Below are 6,908 nucleotides of genomic sequence, written 5' to 3'. Positions count from 1 at the left end.
AACAAGCACTGGCATCTCCACATCCTCCTTGGAGCAGTGAAACCCAGGAGGGTTAGAGGAGCTCCCCAACAGCAGCCAGCCCAGCTCCATCCTGGCTTTGGCAGCATCTCCCCAAAATTGCCTCGAGGTGTGTTTGGCTGGATGGGGTTGGACACATGGAGGAGAAGGGGATGAGGGGGATGGCTCCCAACAGCCAGAGAGCCTGAGTCCTGCCCAGTGGGGATGGAGGGATGGAGAGCCCCCCAGGGTGAGAGGGGGGCTCTGTTCCTGCTCAGAGACTTTCTGCTCACAGGTGCCCTTCCAGCCCTTGGGATTGCTTGCTGAGTGCCCAACCTCAGATCCCTCTCTTCTGATTTGTAGCAAAGCAGCAGCCACCCCCCAAAACCTGCCCCCCAGCAGCTGTGTGTAAAACACCTGAATAAGATGAATTTTGCCTTTTTCTCTAACCCCTCCCGTTCAGCTTTTCCCCGTGTCACCGTGTCTGTGCTCATTATGCACTGTTGTGCACTGGGCTGTGATCCCTTCCTGCCACGGTGCTCCAGGCTCGGCCTGAGAGCTCTTCCTTGTCACCTGGAGCCCACCCTGCTCCGGGGGGGACAGAGCAGCTGCCCAGCACTGCCGGCATCCCTCTTCCTCCTCCTCTTCTCCAGGGATGTGGTGATCACTACCAGCTCGGCTGCTTGGCACAGTCACTGGTTGCAGGTTGTCCCAGCCCTCTGCCCTTTCAGAGAAGAGGAGGAGGGTGCGAAGCCTTCGTGCAGCTGGATGCTGCAGCACTGGAAATCATCCCATGCCATTTGCCCTGGGAGTTGTCTTCTGGCTCCAGAGGAGGAAGACACGCACTGTCCCCGGGGATGGTGGCACCTCTCCTGGCTGGAATACCCACCCCAGCCCCTGGCTGGGCAGAGGGAAGTGGTGCTCCCCTCTCCATCACCTTTGCTGCAGGACTATGTCCCTACTCTGTGCTCCAGATGCCAGCTTGGATCATTCATCCCAGCTTGATGTACTGGTTTGCCTTGTGCTGGACTGGTTTGGGGGTGTCCTGAGGACAGCGCTGGGATATCCCCATGAGGATGAGCCGAAATTTCCTCACCAGACCATGGGGCTGATGCTGAGGATTTGGGAAAGGGAGTGGAGGGTTTTGGGGTGTCCTGGGACCAGGGCTGAGATGAGCTGAAATTTTTTCCCCAGTCAGTGGGGCCGGTGCTGAGTCTTTAGGGTGGGAAGCAGAGGGTTTGGGGGATGTGTCACCTCCTGGTGAAGGGGGTGACTGGGGATCCAGGTGCTCCTTCAGTTGAGAAAAATATTTGGAGAGGAAAAGTGGCAGTGTGGGGCATGATGTGATGGGTTTTGGGGTGGGTGTAGGTACCCCAGGGTGGTGACCCCCACCTGCCTTTCTGTGCCAGCTCAAGGAGCTGAAAGCGTGGCCTGGGGGGCGTCCCTGCCGGGCTGGGGTCTCACACGGCCCCGCTCAGAGCGTGAAACACCCCAAAAAGCTCTTCCCCACCCGCACCGCGGCGGCTCCGGCTCCTCAGGCGGAGGATGCTCCGCTCCGGGCTTTGCCCGACTCCGGCTCCCGATCCCTTCGTGCGGCGGACTCCGCTCCGTGTTTCCCCCCCGCCCGGGGACGCCGCTCCGTGTTCCGCCCTCCGCGTTTTGCGCCGCGCCCGCCCCGCCCCGCCCGGCGGACCCGGCGCGGCCTGCGCGGCGCGGCCTCAGCGCGTGGCGGCCCCGGCCGGCCCGGCCCGGCCCCGGCCCCGGCCCCGCAGCGCCGGCCCGGCCCCGCATGGACCGCACGTAGCGCGGACACCCCAGCGACCGGGTGAGTGCGTGCCCGCCCGGCCCCGCGCCGACCCGCCGCGGGGGGGGCTTTTGGGGGGGGGCGGCGGTTGGGGCTCCTCCTCGGGCATCGGGCCTTGCTCCCCCACCCCCCCCCGTCACACGGGCTGGGCCCGGGGCCACCGCCGTGGGCCGTGACCGCCGGGCTGGGGGTATGTGCCCCCCCCTCTTCGCCTGTGATCCCCGAGGACGCGGCTGTGTGCCCCCCCCGTGACCCTTGGGAACGGGGTCCGGGTGCCCCCATCTCCCCCCTCGAGACTAGTGGGGACGGGGGGTCTGGGTGCCCCTCTCTGCTGTGATCCCGGGGACGGGGCTGTTCCCCCACCGTAGTCCTTGGGGACGGTGGTCTGGGTGCCCCCCCACTCCGTGACCGTGGAGGCTGTTGTGTGTCCCCCCCGTGACCCTCGGAAACAGGCATTTGGTTGCCCCCTGCTCCGCTGTGACCACTGGGGACGAGGGGCTGCGTGCCCTTCCACCCTTGTGACCATTGAAGACGGGGCTCTGCGCCCTCCCCTCCCTACTCCGTGGCCATGGGGACGGGGCTGTGCCCCCCCCGTGACCCTTGGGGACGAGGGTCTCTGGGCCCACCCAACCCCGTGACCGTGGGGGCGGTTGTGTGTCCGCTCCCCAGGGCCGTTGGGAACGAGCCCCCCCGGGTGTCGCGGCGGTTGGGGGTCGGGTCTCCCCGCAGAGGTGCCGGATTCCCCCCCCGCCACTGCGGGGGTCCCACTCAGGGTCCCGGGGGCTCACCCTGTGCGGGGGTGCGGATCCCTCCGGCTGCGAGGGACGAGGGGGCTGGTCCCCTGCGTGTCCCGGGGGCGTCAGGCCGCTCCCAGGGGTGCGGGGGGGAGATCCCCGTGTGTGGGGTCACCGCCGCGGCAGGTCGGGGATGGGGGGGCAGACGGGGAGGAGGTTGCCGAGGGGCAGCGGTGTCTCTGGGGTTGGGGGGGATCTTCCCCCTCTTGAGTCCCGTCTCTATGCAGGGAGGGTTTGGGGGGCACAGAAGCAGAGGGGACCCCAGGAGTGGAGGTTCCCCTGGAACAGGAAGGGGGACTCGGCACAAATCCCACAAGGTTAAATTTTCTCCAAGGCGTTTAGGAAGTGTGAGTTGTCGGGGAGGGGAGGGGGGGTGGTCAGGCCCTGAGAGCAGAGCCCCTCCAGGCATCTCCCCCTGGACTGTGCTGTGTGCTGGTGACCTGGTGCTGCAGGATGTGCCGCCCGCCTTCCAGGCCTTTGAGCCCCCGAAAGCCAGCGGGCCGATCCGGGGGTGACACTGGTGGTGACAACGTGGCCGGGTGTCCCAGGAGGGCTGGGGCGGCCGGCGGGGCGAGGGCGGTGGGGCGAGGACAGAGTTCCTGCGTGCAGCTCTCCCGCCCGTTGTGTACACGGGGAAGGTCACAGGTTCAGGTCTGGTCTGTGAGATTTGGCTCCCCTCCATCTCCCAGCAGCCCTCTTTTTTCCTTTCCTTTTTCCCCCTTTTCTGGGAAGGCTCTTTCCCTCGGAGGAGGTGTTAGCCACTCATTTTCCGTGGCGGACACTGGAGAGCCCACAGGCCCTCTCCCCCCCTCCAGAAGATCCAAGGATGCCGGCAGCAGGGCTGGCGGTCGGGCTCCGGCGCGCGCAGGCAGTTCCTCGCCTGGACATCCTCAGGAAAACCTATTTCCACGCTTTGTGCGATGACTCCGGCATCGGATTATGCCGCACATTTCTAGCTCTTTGTTGGCAGTGTGCGACCGCACACGCACGGCACTCGGAAAATCCAGGCAGCTGATCTTATTGATTAACTCTGGACCAGAAATAATTTATAATTTATTATTTTGAAGCCGTTTTGGTCACGAAACGCAAATCCTTGCCCTTTTACGCCCTCGTTCATCCAGTGAGGTTTTCTCCTCTCCTGTGCAGTGGAGAAGGGAGACGTGTGCAGCGCCAGGAGCACAGCGTCTCTGTGGTGCAAAGGGACGAGGATTTAATGTTTCACCTGGACTGGCCTGTTGTGCAGGGCAAGGGCTGCTTCAGTTAGAGCCACCGGAGGAAATTAATTATCAAACAAGTTGTAATGACCTGTAATTGAGTACAGCCAGGGCATGGGAAGGAGGTTTTATTCCCTTTTCCGAGCTGAGCACTCGGACCTGGTCTGTGTGTTTGGTGAGTCGCCATTAGGCTGCTCATTAGCTGGAGAGGCCGGTGTGTGTGTGTGTGCAGAGGTATCTCTTAGCACACTTGTTACCTCTACATGGGCTGAAAGCGGCACAATTTTTTGGGGTGGACTCATCTGTCTGTCTGTAGCTCCGTGCTGGGTGGCAACCCCAAATAATCCCTTCCTTGCCACAGTTGCAGGGTTGCAAAGTCCCCTTGTGCTCTGTTGGTGGTCACAACATTGCTTCTGCTGCCTCAAAAGCTTTCTGCCTGTAAATCGAGCTGAAAATGTGCCATTTTTGGGAAGAAAGGGCTTGTGAAGGTGGTTGAGGGGTTCTCCTGTGGTGTTGGAGGTACCCAACAGCTTGTGTGTCTTTATTAGGAATTAACAGGAAGGACAGACTGGAGTTTGCTCCGTCTGGTTTATTCTCTTGGAGAACGGGGATGCCTCAAATCAAAAATTGCCTCTGGGTTGTATTTACAGTGTATTTTTAATTGTGATTGCATAAATTAAAGAAAACCAGGAGCTGCCTGGTCTTTCTCGCGCTTCCACGCGGGCATCATTCCCAAAACAAAGTCAATATCCGCGTGTTGTGTCCAGGCCATGATAGGTGGTGGGATCCCACTCCTGGACTGATGGTGGTTGGGGACTAGAGTCATGTGTTGTGCCCGATTTATTTGGCATTTCCTAGGTGTAGGGATATTTCTCCGCATGTTTGTGATGGGAAGAGGAAGAGCTGGGCTTGGCCGGGCTGGGAGCAGGGATGCACCTTGCGGCCGTCCCACTGCTCCCTGCACGGCACGGCTCCGATTGGGATTAGAGCCTGTGGGCGCTGATGCAATACTAGTCCCAGATGTAATGCAATAAGCCTCTTTGTCCCCTTTATCCAGAGCATTATGTAAATAAGATGGTATTTATGGTCCCAGGTATGTTGTTCCGGGGCTGTGTGACAGCCTGCATGCGCAGTGATGCCCTTTGAGTGTTGGCACCGCTGCTGGTGTTCCCAGCCGGAGGCAGGGACCTGCTGGGGGCAGATGCTCTGGGGGAACACATCACATGCCGGTTCCCTGCGGAGAGGAGGTGAGGTGAGGCCGCAGGTGACCTTGCCAGGAGCTGGTGACAGTTTAACTGCACTCGGTTGCCGGTACGTGGTGAGGGCAGTGAGCAGGTTAGCGTTGGAGTCTGCAGGGATGGGGTGGTCGCCCACTGAGTTCATGGAGAGGTCCGTGGTTATCTTTGCAGACTTCCTGCAGAACGCGGGCTGCTGGTTCTGCAACCTCGGGGTTGTGAGAGTCATGTGTCTCTTCCCAAACCTACCTTGTGTTCCTTTGAAGCTGATGGTGGTTTGTGGAGAGGTTTTTTGGGAAGCACCAAAGTCCCTGAAGGACCTGGAGATGGCCTGGGCTGTCTGCAGTTCTCCTGTGATGCCCCTTCTGATGCTTCGTGGGCTCTCTGGGCATGGGGAGAGTTGGTCCCTTCCCCATGGATCTTGCCCGCTTACATGAGACTGTCATAATTTGGGTGCTTGTGGTAGTGGCTGGAGGGAGAATGATGCTGTGACGTGGGGGTGCTTGACTTCATCGGGGTTTGGGGACGTGGCAGGTGTGTTGAGCCCTTGTAAGTGTGAAGAACCTTTTGTAAGATCAGGGATGTAGGTAAGTGAGCCAGCTTGGAGCACATGGCTCTCTAGGAGCTCATGGGTGGCCATGTGTGGCTCCTGAACCAGAGCTCTGGCCACCCCGGCAGCAGCCAGTCTGCTCCATGTACCCGTGCTGGGTTGACTTGGATGAGGAAGGGTGTTTTTTGGTGTTAGGAAAGGGCAGGAAAAGAGATCCTACTGGGATATGGCTTATTTTGCCGTGCAGATGCACTTTCCAGCTACCGGGAGTTGGCTCCTTGAGGTGTGATGTGGTGTCAGAGGAAGGAGTGAGGTTGAGCTTGGGCAATCCTACAGTGAGAAAATAGAGGATGGCTGCCTGACCAGGAAACTTGCTCTGAGACTCCATTTGCTCTTGTGATTGCTTGAGTTTTTCTTGACTTTATATAACTTCTTTAAAGGAAACCGATTCCCTTCTGCATTTGGATGGAAAATCAGTTTTTGAGATGAGCCCAAGAGGTTGTTTTGTTTTCACTGCAGCTGAGTGTCCTTCACACGCACAAAACCCACTGACGTAGCTGCTGAGCGTCAGCTCAGATGTGGTGTGAGGGGGTATGAAAGGATGCAAGTGCATTTTTTTGTGGATGAATAAGGATGATTTCAGGAGAACCTTGGTATTTTGTATTTAAACATTAAATGCTCAACTTCTACAATTCCTTGCCTTGTGCATGGTGTAAGAAAAGAAGGAAAAAGGGAAGATAATGTTGTGACTTTATGCTGCTCCTTCCCTGAGCACAGAAAGGTTTTGTGGCATTGGATTTTCCTTCCAAGCAGTTCCTGGGCTGCTCAACCACTCTTCCAATGGCTGGAAGGATGAGATCTCTGTACAGTGCTACATCATGTGCGATGTGGTCACACTGATTTATTGATAACGAAATTGATTTTAGTGACTTTGCTGAGCCTGTTTGTAGTTTGGATTAAACAGAGCATTCCTGGTTCAGGTGGGTCCAAAGATTTGGCTTGGATTTTTCCCGGTGCTTCTTCAAAGGGATGAAGGGTGGATCTAGAGGATTGTGCTGTACAGCTTTAAAGGAGTGAAAATGAGGTGTGTAATGACTTTGCCATGAATCCAGTGGGTGGAGAGTCTTGCTCATCTCCAGGAGAATTACTGCTCCTTCCCCAAAGGTTTAGCAACCATGGGGAAATTTCTTCTTGTCCTGAGGATTTCCTATTTATTTTTGAGGGGATTTCACATCTAATTTGCAGCTTCCCTCTGTATCCATCACCACAAGTAATTCCAAGTGCACTAGGACTTCCCAAATAAGCCCAGCCCGC

The 6,908-nt window shown here is 58.1% G+C and overlaps 1 protein-coding gene across 2 annotated transcripts in view; it reads left to right on the top strand.

Moving 5' to 3' along the window:
- The first annotated feature begins 1,747 nt into the window (after positions 1 to 1,747).
- ZNF609 (zinc finger protein 609) overlaps positions 1,748 to 6,908 on the top strand; it is a 64,540-nt gene continuing 59,379 nt past the window's right edge. For both annotated transcript variants that reach the window (XM_017816891.1, XM_017816890.1), the window contains exon 1: positions 1,748 to 1,822. The gene's annotated coding sequence lies outside the window, so the exon portion shown is untranslated. The remainder of the gene's footprint in view (positions 1,823 to 6,908) is intronic.

The sequence above is a fragment of the Lepidothrix coronata genome, unplaced genomic scaffold (assembly GCF_001604755.1).
Source record: "Lepidothrix coronata isolate B3197 unplaced genomic scaffold, Lepidothrix_coronata-1.0 Scaffold58, whole genome shotgun sequence".
Taxonomy (NCBI): domain Eukaryota; kingdom Metazoa; phylum Chordata; class Aves; order Passeriformes; family Pipridae; genus Lepidothrix; species Lepidothrix coronata.
The sequence above is the reverse complement of the archived record's forward strand: the minus strand, read 5'-3'. Positions and strand labels throughout refer to the sequence as shown.